Consider the following 21,659-nt stretch of genomic DNA (forward strand, 5'->3'; position numbering starts at 1 on the left):
TATGGTTTGGCTTAATGGATAGAGCCTCAGTCTGCAGACTGAAGGGTCCCAGGTTCAATTCTTGGTTATGGCACATGTCCGGGTTGCAGGCTCAATCCCCAGGAGCAATAGATCAATGATTCTCTCTCATCATTGATGTTTCTAAATCTCTCTCTCCATCTCCCTTTCTCTCTGAATTCAATATATATATATATATATATATATATATATATATATATATATATATATATAAGCATTTATCCTTCACTTGTTAGGTTCAGAAATGTTTGTGCTTTTTAACTTTTTTTCATATCTACATAATAGATTTTGATTTATCAAATCAAGGTGGCCAATCAATAAAGAGCTATAGAGTCAGCAAAACCTAGGTTCCAATTCCAGATCTCCCAATTACTATGTGAACCTTGGAAAATTACTCAATTTCTCAGATCTCCAGTTTTTAAACCATTAAACTAGACAAGACACCACTTGTAGTGTTATTGTAAATTTGAATGAAATAATACATATAAAGCTTGCCATACGGGAGTTAATTAATCTGTTATTAGTTTATTTTTTCTAATATGGATTCAGCAGTAATAATTTTTCAGAGTGAAAGTATAAACTAAATAAAAAATGTTTATTTCATACTAGAGGCCCAGTACACGAAATTTGTGCACTTGCGGGGAGGGGTTACTCAGCCCAACCTGTGTCCTCTTGTAGTCTGGGAGCCCTTGTGGGAGTCCAACTGCCACAGAGGCAGGAGAGTCTCCCACCACCACTGCTGTGCTTTCCAGCTGTGAGCCCAGCTTCTGGCTGAGCGGCGTTCCTTCTGTGGGAGGCACACTGAACACCAGGAGGCAGCTCCTGTATTGAGCGTCTGCACCCAGGTAGTCAGTGCATGTCATAGCAATCAGTCGTTCCACTGTTTGGTCAATTTGCATATCAGCCTTTTATTATATAGGATCATATTCCACTTTCCAATGGAAAGAATCATTAAAGATTATGAAAATTATACTCAAAATCCTCTAAATTATAAAGAATTCTGTGCATTATAAACTGAAGGGATTGTTTCTATTACTGTAATAAGAACACATTTTAAAAGAAGGGACATTAATTATCTTGAGTATCTACATGCACTGAGCACTCTTTTAGTAAACATCTGAACAGAACATACAAAGACAGATGCCCTTATGGGACTAAATTCTCGTGGTGATAAGAAGAGGTCAACATAAAATTACTAAGTAATAAACTGAGTTATAAGCCAGTGAATGTGCAAAAAGAAGTAGTGCTGAATTATTTTGAAAAGGATGTAACCAGAGGGGGAGGAGTGCAGATCACAGCATTTATAAATATGGGGATCAGTATAGACCTCAAGGAGAAAGATGAATTTAAAACATTGTTTTATGGATTGATTTGAGAGGAAGAAAGAGAGAGAGAGAGAGAGAGATTCTTATATGTGCCCTGACTGGGGATTGAACCCACAACCTTGGCATATTAGGATTACATGCTAAACAACTGCGCTACCTGGCCAGGACCAGAAAGGTGCATTTTAAGCAAAGACTTAAAGAAGAATTTTATTCAGAAAAATGCCTGCAGGTGTAATGTTGGCAGAGGAAACAGACAAAATAAAGACCCACGCTGGGAAGGTGAAGCCATACGTGTTGAACTCAGTATGACTGAAATGCCATAACAAGAAGGAAATAAATAAGAAAATGAGGTTAAAGAAGACAGAAGTGAGATCATGGAGGGCATTCTAGAGCCTGTAGGCACTTGGGTTTATAATCTGGATGAAACAAGTTCCAATTGGACATTTGTAAATACACAACTAAATTTGTGAAAAGAGCTTACCTAAAAACCTAAATTTACTATTCTTCAATAAAAATTTGGAGTTCCTCAGTGAACTGATGGTATTAAAGTTATGAAGATCAGATAAAAGGATGCAGGTAGCTAGAAAGGGAAGAGTCCAAGGAAGAGGCATGGCACCCTCCAATATTTAGAGACAGGTACGTAAGCTCTATCTCAGGCACTTGGTAGTCAAATGTTACAGCACACAAGGTACACTTAGAATTGCATGCTTTGGTTTATATTCGCCCCCTCAACCTGACTCTTAACATCACCTATCAGAAACCTTTTTGTCTTCCAAGAACCACCTATGTGTTCTACCTGCTTGAAAGATATTTTTCTAATTCCTCTGTGATCAGAGAACATCTGGGGTATTTTGCCATGCATGACGGTGTATCTATCTGCACCCGTTAGCAGATTGCTAGAACTTTGGTGGCAGCAACCCTAGCATTCCCATCACCAACATTACAAAAATGACACCTAAGAAGTGCTTAATGTGTTCCAGGCATACTCTTAAGTGCTTTTCAAGCATAATCTCAACAAAGCCCTTAAATACTTTACTCCTATTTTACAGTTGAGGAAATTGAGACTTGGGGAACTAAGGTAACATGCTTGAAATCTCCTAGCTCTAAAGCAGCAGAGAAGTTCAGAATCAAGTCTTAACTAGCCTAAAGACCTTGGCTACTGCCCTGGCCACTTTCATGTTATTTACTTTATAATTCCCTGGCACATGGCAAATATTTTATAAAATGTGTTGGATAAATAGATGAATGAGTTCCTAAATTAATGGCCCTGCTTTTCTTTTGGCAGCCACAATGAACCCTTGACTAACAGTAATTAATTTTGCACAGTCTTCAATTAATTGGGAGTTTTATCTTTTCTTGTAATAGTCTACTTTTTAATAGAACATGGCAAAGCACAAATACATGTTTTTCTTTTGAGTTCCAATCAGGACATCTCTTTTGAAGTTAGTGCAAAATCATCTTTGTTTCCTACAACTTGTACACCTTGGGTGATATTTTTCCTTGAGAAAATATGCTTAGGACCACAGGATCATGTGATCTTGAACTTTCAGAGAAACACACACACATGCACAAACACACAATTAAGATCAGGTAAAGTGATGCAGGTAGCTATAAAGGGAAGAGTCTAAGGTAGAGTCATGGGATCCTCCAATATTTAGAGACAGATATGAGACAGAATTCTACACATGAAACCTATATAATTTTATTAACCAATGTCATATGTATACATATATATATATATATATATATATATATATATATATATTCACATATACGCATATGACAAAAGCATGACACTGTAAGATAATCAAAGCTGCCCTAACCAGTTTGGCTCAGTGGGTAGAGCGTCAGCCTGTGGACTGAAGGGTCCCAGGTTCGATTCTGGTCAAAGGCATGTACCTTGGTTGCAGGCACATCCCCAGTAGGGGGTATGCAGGAGGCAGATGATCGATGTTTCTCTCTCATTGATGTCTCTAACTCTATCTCTCTCCTTTCCTCTCTGTAAAAAATCAAATATATATGTATAATCAAAGCTATAACACCAGGAGTTAATGTCTAAGGTACTTTCTAAATAATATGTACAAATCCCCCAGGCAATTCATTTGGGAACATTTTTTTAAAATAATATTTTAAAGTAATTTTTATCAAAGTACACATTTTTATTAAATCTTTAGTTAACGAGAATGTCCAAATCATAGAATATATGTTTTCCCAACTACAGGAAGATGCTTGCAGTGCCCCAACCTTCATTCTGCAGATTTTGCAGTGTGAGCTCTTTGACTTCCACCTGCCCCCATTTGTGCTTGAGGACTTGTTCCAGGACCTAAGGAGGCTACTTATGCAGTCCCAACATTCCAGAGCCCAAGAATTAACCCAGCACCAGGGCAGCCTCCGCTCCTCCCCCATCCACACCCCTATCCAATAACTCTCTTAGCCAATGACTTTAAGGAAGTGCTGTACAATATTCCTGCTCCCTCATCACTAGGATGGGGTCCTCCCGGGATGTGTGTTTGCCCTGCATTCTAAAGGTCCTCTGCAGAATTAAGCTCCAGCCCCACACTGTGATAGCTGGCTCCATAAAGCACTCTTCATGGGTGACTTCACCTCCCTGGATCTCTCTCCTGCACTCTCAGCTCATGTTCCCTGCACCTTCCAAATAAACTGCTTGCCCTCACATCCTTATCTCAGGGTCTGCTTCTGGGAAAACCCAAACTAAGCCACCAAGCATTCTAGTTATCAGAGCTTTTACTGGAGTGTTAGAGCCTCCTGGACAGAAAGAAGGAAAGCAACAGCACGCATTTCTCCTCTTTTAATGCTCTTGGTGTTAGAAAAAAAAAGTGCCATATTCAGTGACTCAGATTATTTCAGTGAAGAAAGTGAGGGGTTTAGTGGACATTTCACATACGTCCTATATTTTGGGATGTAGATGTAACACATGCCTGCGTTCTGGATTGGTTCTCTGCTACCTTTTTTTAAAAAATATATATTTTATTGATTTTTTACAGAGAGGCAGGGAGAGGGATAGAGAGTTTGAAACATCGATGAGAGAGAAACATCGATCAACTATCTCCTGCACACCTCCCACTGGGGATGTGCCCACAACCAAGGTACATGCCCTTGACCGGAATCGAACCCGGAACTCCTCAGTCTGCAGGCTGACACTCTATCCACTGAGCCAAACCGGTTAGGGCATGGTTCTCTGCTACCTTTTGATCCATCTGAGAAGTAAACCATTTGAGTACAGAAGGCAGAATCTCACAGGAATAGCACTGTGTCCACACCTGTGGAGAACAAGTCCATGCATGAGGATATTTCAGACTCTGGGGAATGACAGAAGCAGGACACTGTAAGATATTCAAAGCTGTAACACCAGGAGTGAATGTCCAAGGTACTTTTTAAATTATAAACTATTAGACAAATATAGGATAATGTCATTATGACAATGTTGACGGGCATACATGCTATTACCTGAAATAACCCAAAATCTATTTCTTTTCAAAGTGTTGAAAAACTGCTTTCCTCATCATGTACTTTAATTTCTGGACCAACATATCTTAACAGAACTACTTGTAGCTATGAAACTATACCAACATTTAATTTACCTCCAAGCTGATTTATGAAAGACTGACTGTCTTTAGCTCTTATTTTCAACTAAATATTTATCTTTCACTAAGGGAGTCAATTAAAAATGTCTGTGAAACCTCTAGGGTGAGTTATAGCAGTCCTTGCTGTTAAATGTCCTAATAGAATTTTCCTCTTAAAAGTCCTTTCTAACTGAGTTTAAATTTCAAGTGTTTGTGAGGTGTGTGTTTGTTTGTTTTGTTTTGTTTGCAAAGACAGATAACAGTATGGTGATTACCAGAGGGAAACGGGGGTGTGGGGATGCAGAAGAGGCTAAAGGGGGCATAAATGGTGACAGAGATACTTGAACTTGAGTGGTAAACACACAATGCAATATACATATGAGGTATTATAGAATTATACACCTGAAACCTGTATACTTTTATTAACCAGAGTCACCCCAATAAATTCAATAAAATTAAAAAAAAACCCTGCATGTGTGTATTTTTTTTTAATAGCAGTGAATGTGTCCTTCGCTTGTGTACTAGAAGCTTCTTCCAATTTTAAATCAATTCCCAAGAGAAAATCAGCAGGTCTAAAATTTAACTTCCTGAAAAATGAAATCCATTTCCATATGATGTAATTTAGTTCCAAATTTTATTTTAAGGACTAGAAATCCCCTACTCCTAATTGAGGCATCGGGTACAACATGTGTTTTTAGATGCTGGGTAAACAATTTACTTCAGTATCAAGGAAACATCAGCTAAGATTTTATTAGAATTCTAAAAATGAATACTAAGCCCAGCCCCATGCTTGTTATAATAGCTAAAATAAACTTGCAGCTCACACTATGGTGACTTAGCTAAGCTCCTCTTTCATTCCATCAAACTGCATGGGGCAGGCAGCTGGCCTATTTTTCGACACCCTGGGTATGTTTACTGCAGCCCGGTAACTGTGTAACTTTGTCTCATGGCTGGGACTGTTGCTAGGGCTTGGACCACACCTTCCTCCTGCTTACCTCAAGCCCATTGGTCATGATTTCGTAATCAGGCAGTTTGCACAGTGTCAACATGGGGGCATTGGCAAAATGCTCCTCTGTGTTTCTACAGGTGTTACATTTTTTGCTCCCCTCGTGACTAGTGATCATTCAATTGGACTAAAATGATATATTTTAAAAAACAATGTCCTGGCATTGCAGAGCATATGCATATAAGGCCATGAAGGTCTACACGGCAAAATTGCACAATACCCCATTAAAATAAACATTTGCAACCACAGATAGCTGGACTGAAATCCCGCTCTGATACAAATAACATCTGGACAACTTTTGTTTGCATCCTCCAGCATAAAACACCCTTGAGAAAAAATAGAAGGCGAGCAAAAAGACAAAGGACCACTAAAGGTTTTATTATGCTGTGGGTGTGGTGCCATAAATTTCAGGGGGGTTCGGGCCAGAGTTGCCAAACCTGAATTTAAACAGCATGTTGTTTTTAAAAGTTGTAACACTTGTGAGGAACAATTCGGTTTTCTTATGTAATTAATCCTGTGAAATAGAGTGACTGGAAAGCGTCCAGTGGTTTAAAGATAACTTAATTATTTGTAAGTTCCACAGTGCTATAGGATTCCACACTGAGGAGGGAAAGTGAAGGCATCTTGGTACCAAGAACATCGCTATTAATCAGCAAGCGCTTTAGGAAGTCCACAGCACCCATCTAACTGCAAAAGATTGTGCGGAGGGCCTGAGACGCTGAGGTTTCCTTGGCTAATGGATCAGGCTGGGGAGCAGGAAGAGGTTTCTTCCCCTGGCACGGATGTATTGCTAATCTATATTACTAATACCAAAACAACCAAACAATGTGAAGTGAGAGTACATGCCTGCAGGAGACAGAAGGAAGAGGGCAGGAAGTCTGAAAAAGAAAGAGAAAACATCTTTTATAAGACCCACAACATAGGCTGTGAATCATCCACAACAGTGAATGGACTTTAATTTCTAATGCTGTTCTTGGATGTGAAGCAAAATAATTATAAGCTGAAAGATCCTAGCAAGTGTTATATTCAAGATGAAGATAAAGAAATGGCCATAAATACATTTTTATATAAAAAATCTCACTCTCAGGGCGGGCTAGCTGCTAGCAACTATATATTTGTGTCAGCTACAGCTGGTGGCTAAACACAGAGAATGAAAGTTTGCTTTAGTAATATTAAAATCTTGCAATATATTTCAGTTGGCTCATGCATGTTTTCATCTTTCCTCTACTTAAATGGGACATATGAGAGGTGACAATAGTCTTAAAGAGCCAGGCCAGAAGTTAGAAAGTTTAAACTCTAAGATGTGTCCTTAAAATACTAAGTGGTTTTACTAAATAATTTGATTTACCTTAATTTCACCCTTTGTTTGAGCTAGAGTGCAGAGGGAAGGAAAAAAGTGAAAGCTGACCTTTATTCATTAAACTACTCCATAAGCTTATACTATGATTCTAGTATGTTTTAGAAATACTATATCTAGTCATTCTTTTAGCCTTAGAAACAAACAAAATATGAAACGCAATTATATCATTTATTTGCAATGATGAAAAAACACAATTTTGATATCTTAATACCCACAGTAAAGAAAATAGATGTCATTTATTAAAAAAAAAAAAATCATTGCCCAGCCAGTGTGGCTCAATAGTTGAGCATCAGCCTATGAACTAGGAGGTCACAGTTTGCTTCCCGATCAGGCACATGCCTGGGTTTCCAGCTTGATCCCCAGTGGGGGGTGTGCAGGAGTTAGCCGATCAATGATTCTCTCTTATCAGACTAGTGACCCATTTCGCGAAATCATGCCAGATCCAGGACCTCTCCCCGCTCCTGTGCCATGGAACCACCCCAAGTCCTGGAGTCCAGCCCTGCAGGGTCGGCATGCTGTGGGATGGCCCCAAGTCCTGGAGTACCGCCCTGAAGCCCCGCTTCTGGGCTATGTGCAGCAGCCGCCAGGCTCTGCCCCCGCAGCGCGCACACGGGGCCACAGAAACCCTGGCAGAAGTCATTTGAAGTGGCCACCAGGATCCCCAAACCCCCGTGGGGCCGCAGGAACCCTGGCAGAAGCTGCACAGAGCTTTCACCAGCCCCGCCCCCACTGCCCTGCCCCCACTGTGTGCCTCACCATCCTGTGACAGCGTTATGGCATGAGGATCAATTTGCATATTACCTCTTCATTATATAGGATGTTTCTATTTCACTCTCCCTCTCTCCCTTCCTTTCTGAAATCAATACAAATATATTTTTTAAAAATTTAAAAAACCATTAAGTTGAGAACAAAAGTGATTTTTAAAAAATTTATTATGGCTACGACCTGATAGATAACTTTCAGTAATTCCACTCAAAAGGACCTTTTTCTTTTCTTGAGAAGCAGTAAGTGGTAGTGGAAATACTGAAGGAGAGTAGTGAAGGGATTATAATTCCAGGTGGTTGCAGTTATAGTATCTAACTTTAAGTGAAGTGTTTTTGTTTGTTTGTTTTTTACTAGGAGATTACTATTGGAAACACTTGACTAAGGGTCAAGCCAATAAGTAGCTCATGGCTCTCCTGTTCCTGACATAAAGTTTCCATTGCTTTGCCCCTTTATTTTTCTGTTCATAGTATTAAGTCAGTGACTCCCTGAATATCAGCAATCTCTACCTCTGTACTTGTTTTTTTGCTTCACGCTCTTACCCAACCTATAAAGACACAAGCACATCAAGAATTCTCTGCTGGCTCAGACTACCCAATGCAACAAAACCCTTTCAAAATGAACCAAAACAGTTCCTACTGATGAAGTCAATATGTTGTTTATGCACATGAAAAGAGAAGAAAATACTGAACACTGTCAGCCTGGACGGGTATCTCCATGTGTGAAAGAAGCTATCCTTTTGCTCATTCATTTAAATTAATTCTTTCATACCCTTACAGTATAAGGCCTACCATGTGTCAATTATTTTAGATATTAGGATGGAGGTACAAATGCTCTCCCTGGAGGTGATAGTCAATGACATGTATTAAATCTTAATATAAAGTTATGCGAATGGGGAAAGGTGTGATTCTTCCTAACCAAGTTGAGAATGGCTTCAGTGAGGATAAGACATTTGTTATGGGTCTTGAAGGAGGAAAAAGAGTAAACATGGTGAAGAAGAGGAAACACATCTGGGTATAAAAATGATCCTAAGTGGGAAGAGGTATAAAACTGCATAATCACTGGGGGAAATGGCATTGTTTGGTGCAACTGAAGAATTAAACTTAAGGAAGAATGTGACCAGAGATGCAAATGAAGAGGTAAATTGGTACTAGATGGTAATAAAGGTCATGCTATGCCAGGTAGTTGATTCTTCAGGCAATAGGGAGGAAGGAAAGATGTATATAGAGAATGGCATAAGTGGCTATAAGTAGGAAAGCAAAATGTGCTCATTAGTCTTGCTCATTAGAAGAGATCAGGCTTTTGTAGTTTTTATCAGGATTTGCTACATCCTATTGTAGAATGAGTTATAAGGTCCATCTTGACAGATGAAGAAAAATAGGAGTTCGTGAGTTTGTGGAGGCCCTGCCTATTTTATCTTGCTCATCATTTTTTACTACCTATCCCCACTCTCTCTCCTGATCATGATTTACCAACATAGATTTCCTTCTCTACCAGAAAAAAAAAGGTCTTTAATTCCTTTCTCCCCCAATCAGTCCTTCACTGTGCCCTCCCCCTCCCCACACACTCAAATTAGAAAAACCTAGAATTAAACTAGTTTTAACCTATGGAGACAAGAGTTACATCCACATGAGGAAACTGAAATGGTGAATTAGAGATTGATCCAGCTAATTGAAGCCTACCTTACCCAGCTTCATCTCCAAAATTATCTTGCTTCATTTACCTATAAAGTTTATACAGAGTAATGCTTCTCCAACAGATTCTTTGCTTTTTTATTTTGCTTTATATTGCATAGCTACAGAATTAATGAACCCATACAAACACACTTTTTAGCACTTTGCCTGAGACACACTAGTTTTAAAAAAAATGTATTGGAAAGAACAAAGATTATTCCAAGATGAAATGCTAATTAGCATTATGACCCACACAGACCACCTGGAATTCTTTAAGCCATAATACTCAGTAACAATTCTTCTCATGCAATGTAGCTTGTACTCCCTAATTTCTCAAGAGATATTTACTTGGACACTAGCTCTTTGTTTTCAACTGTTTTCCTGCCTTTACAAATTAATCCCCACCTGTAGTCAAATGCTTCCACTTATGAAATCACAACAGTTGTTTAAATCATTGGATGAAGAATAATGGAAAAGTTTATGTAATCTTGAACATGGGAAGAGGAAGAGAATACTTTAAAGATCAGGACTGTTTTCTTATTTAGCTATATCTTTAAAGATATAATAATAGAGGAAAGCAAGTGAATCTTCTTGGAGCTAGGAGAGTGAAGCTGTAGTATGTTGTTTTTAGAAAAAGCAAATGGCAAAATGACCAGTACAGATCTTCAGTGGCCTTTATAATCATTGAAATCATCCATTCATCTTATAGATGGTACACTGTAGTGTCCCTAAATAGAAGGTTAAAATGACGGAGCTAATTACCAGATTTGGTTCTGCTAAATGCTGTGGATGGTGGGAATCATGGAAACTTATCCAGTGAAAAAAAGAGAAGAGTCACATGAAAATCTATAATTGAATTCAAACTACAATTACTTTAGCCAAGTTATACTGAACCTAAAACATTTTTATTATAAATTATGGAATTTATCTACAGTTAGTCAGTCAACCTAATAATTATTAGTTCTCCCAGGTCTTCATGATGTGAAAATCCAGATGGATAATAGAAAGGACTATAAACTGCTATTTCCTATGCTCTGTTTGAGATATAAATAAGAAGGCCATGGAACAATAAATAGTAATTCAGTGGTAAACCCAAGACTTCCACCTCTGAATGAAAAGAAGTAACAAAGACCATTTTTATCCTTGTGATTAAAAGAAACAAAAAATCGACAAATATGTGAAATAATGATTTTCAGGACACTAGCCATCAGTTTGAAGGACATGATCTCTGAAGATGTTGGTAAATGAAGTGAACCATACAATTTCCCTAAGTTACTGCTTTGAAATTATTTCCAGGGCATTATTCAGAGAAGAGTAACTTGACAAATCCAGCAAACTTCTTGAGTTGAGGTGATGAGAATGAGAGTTTGGAAGGACTAAGATGTTTAGAATCTGCATGACAGATTACTACACAGGAGCAAGCCACAGAGAGAGAACTTCAGATACCCATATCTTCCATGTAATATTCAGCTGAGTACTAAGCATTGAAGAAATGGCACGAGGTTGGGGAGAGCTTAACCCAAAGGTTAGAGGTAACAGTTTCTCTAGGAATAATGCCTATCCCTTCTTGTCTGAATGGTGGAGAATACTTAGTTCTAAACTGAGCATAGTCTTAACTGATTAATCTTAAAAGAAAAAGCCAATAGAATAAAAATATTTTCATAAAATTTACCAGTGTTCTCAGAATAAAGCTCTAGAATATTTATAGGAGCACAAAAGTTCTGGACACGCGATAAGATAAAATTGCTAATATCTGGCATCCAATCAACTACTTTGAGGCATGCAAAGAAGCAGGGAAATGTGGCCCATGATTAAAAGAAAAAAAATAAACAAATCAACCAAGAACTTCCACAAATGTTAGAACTAGAAGATAAGGATGTTAACTTTTTATAACTGTATTCTAAAAGTAAAGGAAAGAGATGAAGGAAAAATATGTTTTTAAAACATACCAAAATCAATCTCTTAGAGATGAAAATTACAATGTGATAGGTGACACTGTATTAGATGTGATGACTGAATGCAAGATATTGAAAAAAGAAAAAATAGCCGAAACCGGTTTGGCTCAGTGGATAGAGCGTCGGCCTGCAGACTGAAAGGTCCCAGGTTCGATTCCGGTCAAGGGCATGTACCTGGGTTGTGGGCACATCCCCAGTGGGGGATGTGCAGGAGGCGGCTGGTCGATGTGTCTCTCTCATCGATGTTTCTGACTCTCTATCTCTCTCCCTTCCTCTCTGTGAAAAATCAATAAAATATATTTTAAAAAAAAACAGTGAATTTGAAAACATAGCAATAAAAAAGACAAAATGAAATATATAGAGAAATATATTATTTTAAAAAATGAACAGAATATTAAGGAGCTTTAGATATATTACAAATATCATAATGTCTGTAATTGGAGTCTTTGACACTGTTGGAAGAGGGAGTAAATAGAAAAATATTTTGGAGAAATCATGAATAAAATTCCCAGATTTTATAAAAACTATAACCTATAGATTCAAGAACTCAACCATCTCTAAGCACAAAAAACAAATAGAAAAAACATACTAAGTCACAATCCTATATAATAAAGAGGTAATATGCAAATTAACCCTCACACCCTCACAAGATGGCTGCCTACGACCAGGCCAGCAAGGGGGTTAGCGAGGGATGACCAAACGACTGAATAGAAGCCTGCATGGAGCGACCAGGCCAGTGGAGGGTGGGGGGCCTGAGGGGTGACCAGGACAGCAGGGGGGCAGTTGTGGGAAATTAGGCTCGCAGTGGGGGCAGTTGGGGACAACCAGGCCAGCAGTGGGGGGCAATTAGGGGTGACTAGGCCAGCGGGGAGACAGTAAGGAGTGACCAGGTCAGCAGGGAGGAGGCAGTTGGGGGCAACCTGGCTGGCAGCAGAGGGCAGTTAGGGCTGACCAGGCCAGCAGGAGGGGCAGTTAGGGGAGATCAGGCAGGCAGGCAGGTAAGTAATTAGGAGCCAGTGGTCCAGGATTGTGAGAGGGATGTCTGACTGCTGGTTTAGGCCTGTTCCCCAGGATTGGGCCTAAACTGGCAGTCAGACATCCTCCAAGGGGTCCCAGATTGGAGAGGGTGCAAGCTGGGCTGAGGGGACCCCCCCACACACACCACGTGCATGAATTTTGGGTACCAGGCCTCTAGAATAACCATACTATTCAAAACCAGGGGTAAAGAAGAAATCTAAAAAGTATCCAAAGGGTGTAGGGGAAAGATATATACGGAGAAACAAAGTTAAGGATATGATAGACGTCTTATCAAAATCAATGATAGCAGGAAGAGAGAAGTCCTATCTTTAAAGTCCTAAATGAACCGATCTGTCAAATTAGAATTCTAAATTCAGTAAAAAATATCTTTAAAACTAACAAATCCCTTGCATGCATACAAAAGCTAAAAGAATTCATTATCAACAGACCTGTGCTACAAGAAATGTTAAAGGAATTAATTCTGGCTTAAAAAATAATAGAAAATGGAGCAGACTGTGGAATCTCAGAGGGAAGGCAAGGGTGGTTGAGTGAGTAGAAAGAGATAAACCAAAGAACTTATATGCATATATGCATGACAGTGGTGTGGTGAAGGTGGCAGATGTGGGCTAGAAGAGGCCAATGGAGGAAAAAGAGTACATCTGTAATACTTTCAACAATAAAGATAATTTTTTTAAAAAATAGATGAAAATATAGACCTACACAAAGAAATGAAGAGCACTGGGAAAGATAACTACATGGTCAAACAAATTGTTTTTTTAGTATTAAATCTCTTTAAATTATAATGAACTACTTAATCAAATAAAAAAGATATATTGTGAAGTTTATAGCATATGTGTAAGTAAAATTTAAAACAGCAAGAGTGTAACACATCTTCTTTACCCAATCATCGATTGAAGGACACTTCAGTTGTTCCTATGTCTTGGCCACTGTGGATAATGCTGCACTGAACATAAGGGTACATATATCTTTGCAAATAAATGTTTTCAAATTTTTTCAGGTGGATACCTAAAAGAGGGGTTACTGGGTCATGTAGTAACTCTATTCTTAAATTTTTGATGAACCTCCATACTGTTTTCTATAGTGACTGTACCAGTTGATATTCTCACTGCAGTGAATGAAGGTTCCTTTTCCTCCACAACCTCTCCAATCCTTGCTATTACTTGTCTTGTTGATAATAGCCATTCTAACAGATGGGAGGTGGTAAAGAATATGTAGAACATATATACAATAAAATACTACAATAAGGAAAGATGAAATACCACCATTTGGAACAACATGGATGGATCTTGAGAATATCACACTAAGTGAAATAAGTCTGACAAAAACAAAGGCAAGAATAATAGTATTCCATTCATAAGTGGGATATAAAACTGAAAGCAACAAGTGAACTAGCAAGAAAAATAGAAAAATAAAAACTCGTAAACACAGACAACAATATGGTGGTTATCAGAGGAAAGGGGAGTAAAGAGGAAAGGGGTCAAATATATGGTGACTGAAAAAGATTTTACTTTGGGGGTGGGCACAATGCAATATACAGATGATATATCATAGAATTGCACACTTAAAACCTATATAATATTATTAACCAATGTGAACCTGATAATTTTAATTAAAACAAAGTATATGTGTGGGAGAAAAGTGATAGAAGTGAAATATGATAAGGTTCTTATACAGGAAGGTAGACTGTGATAAGTTAAAGATATTTCCTCTAAACCATAAGGCAATCATTGAAATAATAAAACAAAGAATCTTAGTTATTAAGCTAAAAAGACACAAAATGGAATTATGAAATATATTCAATTAAAAAGAAGACAAAAACAGAAAAAAAGAAAGTAAGTAACATATATAACAAATAGAAAACAAATGGCAGATAATGGTCTTAATAATAACAATTACATTGAACATAAATAAACTAAATATCCCAATTAAAAGCAAGAAATAATTAAAATATATTTTAAAAAGAAAGATCTAACTATAAACTGCCTACAAAAAATACATTAAATATAAGGACACAAATAAGTTAAAATTAAAAGGAAACATGAAGTCACTATATTAATTTCAGAGTAAGTTGATTTCTGAGCAGATAATATAACCAAGGGAAATAAGATCATTTAATAGTGATAATCACATCAATTCAACAAAAGGATGTGGCAATGTTAAATTCTGCTGTTCCTAATAGCAAACATTTAAAATAAATGAAGCAAAAACTGATAGAATCACAATGAAAACTAAAACCATAATTATAGTCAGAGATTTTAATAGCTATTTTTCAATAATTAATATAACAAATAGAACTTAGTAAGAAAATAGAACTGAAAAATACTTACCTACCAATTTGATGTAATTAAAATGCACTCAATACTACTGTCAATAACAGTAAAATATACATGCTTCTCAAGTACCCAGGCAACATGTACTAAGATAGCTTGTATTTTGGTCCAGAAAACAAGTCTTAATATATTTAAAAATAAAAATAAACATTTTCTTTGGCTATAATAAAATTAAATTAGAAGTCATTACAGAAATATCCCTTTAAATACTATAAACATTGCACAATTATAAAACACATCCCTAAGTAATCCATTAGCCAAATAAAGATATCAAAGGAAAACCAGAAAATAGTATTAACGAAATGAAAATAAAAACACAACACAACAAAATGTGTGGGATGCTAAAGTCGCACAAAGTATAAGCAGGAAAATTCATAGCACTAAATGGCCATATTAAGTAATGAAAATGGTCTACTCAATACTTGATGTTCCTCCATAAAAAAATAAACAGTATGACAAGCACAGATTTAATCCAAGATTTTCATAAAAAAGAAATAATAAGCACTAGAGCAGACATTAATAAAATAAAAGCAGAATAAAACAATGGAAAAAATCAATTAACTAAAAGCTTGTTCTTTAAGAGGAATCAATAAAATTGGTGAACATTTAGCTAGACTTCTGAGGTAAGAAAAAAAGGCACATATTACCAATATCAGGAATGAGAGAAGTAGTCACTACAGAACCTACTAATATTGATAGGATAATAAGAGAATATTTTCAGAAACTTTATGCCAATAAATTCATCAAGTTAGGTGAAATGGAGAAATTCATTAAAGGCACAAGACTCCCTTAAATAGGAGAGATTATTTGAAAAGCCCAATGTCATATAAATAAATTAAATTTTGGTTTAAAAACCTTTCAGAACATTTTCCATCCTAGATGGCTTCACTAATGAATTCCATCAAACATTTAAAGGAGAAATAGTACCAATTCAATATGAATTTATTTAAAAAATTCCAAGAAAAGAGAATACTTTCCCACTAAATCTGTGAGGCCAGGATTATTTTGATATCAAAACCAATCAAAGTATTTACAAGAAAAGAAACCTATAGATGCTATTACTGTGGCATGCATGCAAAAGTTCTCATTGAATAGAAGTCAGCCAAATGTAACAATAAAGAGGCAGAATAAACTATATCATGACCAAGAGGAGTTTTGAATAATATATGGCTGATTCAATTTCCAAAAAGCAATCCATGTAATTCACCATTACATATTAATAAGCTATAAAATGAAAAATCATATGATCTTAGACATATGCAAACATGTGCATGCATGCATGCGTGCGTGCACACACACACACACATACAAGCATCTGGCAAAATTCAACATTCATTTTTGATAAAAAACCTCAGCAAACTGGGAATAGAAGAGAATGTCCAAAGTCTGATAGGACATATAGGAAAAATCTACAGCTAATATCACACTTAGAGTAATTGACAGTACTTTCTTACTTATGTCAGGAAAAAGACAACAATATTTGCCTCACCAGTTCTTTTCTACAACATCCTATAGGTCCAAGCCACTAGGATAATCTTTGAAAAATGTCATTTAAATTATAAGAAAAACTAAAATGTTCTTTATTCTCAGATGACATGATCATTTATGCAGAAAATTCTATGTATTCCACAACAAAATTACTAAGCCTAGTAAGGTAGTTGAGCAAGATTGCATGATACAATTCTAATATTTAGAAAAACAAATCATGTACTAGCAACACATAATATGCAATTTAAAAAATATTATTTACAATACTAAAGACCCCGTGCACGAATTCATGCACAGTTGAGGTCCGGCCAGCCCACCCTGATTGGAGCGAGGGGATTCAGGAACCACCCCAGCCCCTGATCAGGGTGACGAGGGGGGTAGTCTGGAGCGGGGCTGGTGGTGGGGAGGGGTTGTGGGCAGTTGGCCTGCCACCTGCCCCCTGGTCAAACTCCCAGTCGAGGGGACAATTTGCATATTAGCCTTTTATTATATAGGATAAAAGTTAATCTTACAAGAGATGCCTAACATCTGTACACTGGAAACTTATGACATACTGTTGAAATAAGTCAGACCTAAACAAATAGAGAAGTATATCATAATTGTTGATCAGGAAATGCAATATTATTAAAATATCAATTCTCCCCAACTTCACCTAAGGATCAAATATAGCCTCAAAGCAAAATCCTAGCAGGGTTTCTAGAGACATTGACAGGTTAATTCCAAAAATCAACGTAGGAAATGCAAAAGACCTAGAATACCCAAAACAACATTGTAAAAGAACAAATTTAAGTCTCAACACTACCTAATTTGAAGATTACTATAATGCGGCAGCAATCACTGCAGAATGGTATTGGCATAAAGATAACAAATAGATCAGTGTAACAGAATAGAGAGTTCAGAAATAGAGCCCAACAAATGGACAACTTATTGTTGACAAAGGTACAAAGACAATTTTTTGGAAAATGCTTAGTCTACTAACATAGTGCTGGAACAATTGACTATTAATATGCCTTCCAAAATTGAACATCAATCCTTAAACGTAAAATATATAAAAATTAAATTCAAATGCATCATAGACCTAAATGTAAAATATATAATTAAAAAACTTCTAGAAGAAAATCTTTATAACATTTGATTAGGCAAATACTTTTTAGCTATAAAACCGATTGTGTGAGACAAGCCCATGAAAAAATGTTCAACGTATTCACTGAAGAAATGCCATATACAGCAACAATAGATTTTACTGCACACTCATGAGAATGGCTATAATAAAAAAGACGGATTATAGTAAGTATTACTAAGGATTAGGAGGAATTACTACTGGTAGGAATGTAAAATTGCATACACTTTGGAAAACATTGTGGTAGTTTCTGTAGAAGTTGAACATTCACATGCTACATTATCTAGCCATTACACTCCTATTTATTTATGTAAGGTAGGGGGGAAAGATGTCCATACAAAGATTGATATACAAATTTTCATATCAACTTTACTTGTAGTAGCCCTGATCTGGAAATACTTTGAATGCCAATGGATGGAGGACCGTACAATCAAATTATATTCATACAGTAGAATATTACTCAGAGATAGAGGAATGAACTACTACTGATAGACAATACAACATAGTTGAATCTCAAAGTATTTCTGCTGAGTGAAAAAAGCCAGACACAAAATAGTACATATTTTTATTATTATTTAAAATCTAAAAAATTAAAATTAATTTCTAATAAAAGAAAGCAGATCATTGGTTGCCTAGAGGGAAACTTTTGGAGACATAAGGAAACTTCTTGGGGTGATAAATATGTTCATTATCTTTATTGTAATGATGGTTTCACATATGCATAGATTTGTCAAAGCTTATCAAATTGTACATTTTAAATATGATTTATTGTATATCAATTATATCTCAAAAATCTGTTACAAACAAAAATAGTAAACATAATTCTTTTTAGAATGCTTCATGAATACTTGAATATGAACTGTTAATTTCAGTAAATGTCCCTTCTACAGATTTGCTAATAATCTGGCATATTGTGGATACCTAAAATGACTTCAGAAATCATGTGAAATTTTCAGTTCTCCTGCCTAAAGAAGTTATACTTATATGAATTTAGAGCATAGGGATCATTACACTTCTTGAGTTTAGCTCCACTTATTCATGCATGCAATGTTTATACTGCGATGTTGACATCCTGTGTTCATTTTGATCTATGTTCCTTGAAGACAGAAGAGATCCCTCTGCTCAGAACAGAAATAACCCAAATTTGATTGGGAGCCAAATGGTATTGTGTGACCTAATTAAGTGGTGGGTATTTCGTGAGCTTACTCTTTCACATCTGGCTGTTATTAGATAGCCCTACTTGGCTACCCCACAAAGCAGCATTTGATCTAAGGGCCAACTCTGCCCCACAGTTTGCTAATATCTCTCACACGGACTGAATCTACCAGGAGAGGTCAGGCCCAAGAAACCAGGAAACAAAGTAGGAGATATGTCTGCAGACAGACTTCTACTTCTATTTCTGTTTGGTTTTTAAGTGCATTTTGCCTTGACTAACTTCAAATATTGATTGTTAGAAAGTGGACTGGAAATGCAATGATTGACTGATCGCAATGTATTACATACAATGAATTTTGAATACCACAGAACTAATTGAATAAATGAACGGAAATATTAATATTGAATTAATAGGAATGATCAGAGTGAATTAAACACAGCGGGCCAAATTCTGCCCCTGGATATGCATGCACAATTTACATCGACTTCAATGGGGTTTTTGTTGTGTGTATCCAAGGGCAGAATCCAGCTTAATGAATTTTTTAATTGTTTTTAAATGGTGAATGGATTGGTTAAAGCCAAAGCATCAGAGATGATTCTGTACATATTGCATATATTCCCGTGTTGGGTGTGTGTGTGTGTGTGTGTGTGTGTGTGTGTGTGTGTTTGCCTGAAATATCTAGGCATATCATATTATATCAATGATCCACCACAAAATCAAATTTATAGTTGAAAAATAATATAAGAAATAAAATCATTGCTGCTGTATTTTCTTTGTAAAAAGCTAATACATACACATTATTACAGACTTATATTTCTGTATAGTCAAATGACAATACTTTTACTTATTACTAAACCACAAAAAGAAATCTGAAACTTTGAGACCAAGAATTCATCTGTCTCCCAAGTGTCCTTCATGTGAACTCCAACAGAATAAGGTGTTTTCTCCACCATAGCATTCATCAGCTTATTTTATTTAGAAAATCTTTAGCCAATTATTATTGACTAGGGGCCGAGTGCATGAATTCATGCACTTTGAAAGGAACTGTGCACCGCGAGACTGTGGTGGGCACAGGGGCAAGACTCGGCCCATCCTCCATGCCCCTGCCTGGCCCCTCCCACCACAGGCCCTGGTTCCCCTGTTTGCCTGCAGTCCTGCTCCCGCCGCCACCACTCCCATGCACTGATGGTCCTGGACCCGCTCACACTCACTGCCGGCATGGAGTGATTGGGGCCAGCGCCAGCAGTGGATGTGAGCGGGGCCAGTACCATCAGTGAGTGCCTACTGCCCCATTGCCCCTCAGGAGCAGGGGGAGGTGGAGAAGCCCTGAGGGGCAATCAGGGCCGGCAACCACCATTCACACCTGTTGACAGTGCTGAGCTATCAGGACTGGTGCCGGGCACCAGCAGTGGGTGTGAACAGCCGCTGTGGCGCTGGCAGCAGGTGCGAGAGGAGTCATTGCTGGCAGTGGGAGCAAGAGGGGGCTACTGGATCCGATTGCCTCTCAGGAGCAGGGGGAGGTGGAGAAGCACTGAGGAGTGATCATGGCCAGCAGCCACCACTTGCATCCGCTGATGACGCCAAATGATTGGGGCCTGTGCTGGGTACCAGCAGCGGGTGAGAGTGGCTGCTCTGGTGCCAGCAGCGGGTGCTAGTGGAGTTGGCGCTGGCAGCAGGTGTGAGTGCCTGGCAGGACTACGTTGTGTGGGAGCAAATAATTTTCAATAACAACCAGAGGCTCTCCCCGATAAGAGCGACTGGCACTCCACCTTGGTCTGGAGCCCCCACTCACCTGCTCTACCATCCCGCTGTGGCGCATGCCCACCATGTTCCATGCTCTGCTGCCTGCTGCCGACACCTGCCATGTTCCACGCGTGCCCCCTGGTGGTAAACGCACAGCATAGCGACCAGTTGTTCGGTTGTTCCACCATTCAGGCTATTTGCATATTAGGGTTTTATGTATATAGATGCCTATGATTATATTTAACCTTGAGCAACTATCACATCAATTTAGCACTAAACATGCCTGGGAAAAGTATGTGTGTATTTTGAGGATGAAGGCTAGAACTCACCTCTATAGTAAAAATAAAACAAAACCCAGGATATTATACATTCCTTGAGTGAATGTATAATGTAAAATTAAATTGATCACATTATTTCGTTTTTATTTTTTAATTACTAGGCTCTATTTTTTAAAATAGTTTTATTTTCACAGCAAAAATGAGCAGAAAGCATAGAGAATTTCTATACAAAAACCCCCATCACAAACGTCCCTAATCTGTGATATTAATTGACACATCACTATCAACCAGTGTCCATAGTTTACATTAAGAGTCACTATTTGTGTTATACATTCTATGGGTAATGACAAATGTATACTGACATGCATCCACCATTGTAGTACATACATAATATTTATTCTGCCATCAAAATCCTCCATGTGGATCTCTGACAATCACTGATCTTTTTACTTTATCCATAGTTTTGCCTTTTCTAGAATGCATGTAGTTAGAATCAAATAGTATGTTCTCTTTCCAGAATGTCTTTTTTCCCGTAGCAATATGCATTTAAGATTCCTCCATCTCTTTTCATGGGTGGATAGCTCATTTCTTTTTAGCACTGAATAATATTTCATTGTCTAGATGTACCACCACCATTTATTCACTGACATACCGAAGGACATCTTGGTTACTTCCTAATTTTGGCAATTACGGATAAAGTGGCCATAAAAACCTGTGTGCAGGCTTTCATGTGGGTGTAACTTCTTACCTCATTTGTGTAAATCCCAAGGAGTGTCACTGCTGTATCACATGCCATGAGTATGCTTCGTTTTTTTAGAAACTG

This window comes from Myotis myotis, unplaced genomic scaffold, assembly GCF_014108235.1.
Source record: "Myotis myotis isolate mMyoMyo1 unplaced genomic scaffold, mMyoMyo1.p scaffold_m19_p_8, whole genome shotgun sequence".
Taxonomy (NCBI): domain Eukaryota; kingdom Metazoa; phylum Chordata; class Mammalia; order Chiroptera; family Vespertilionidae; genus Myotis; species Myotis myotis.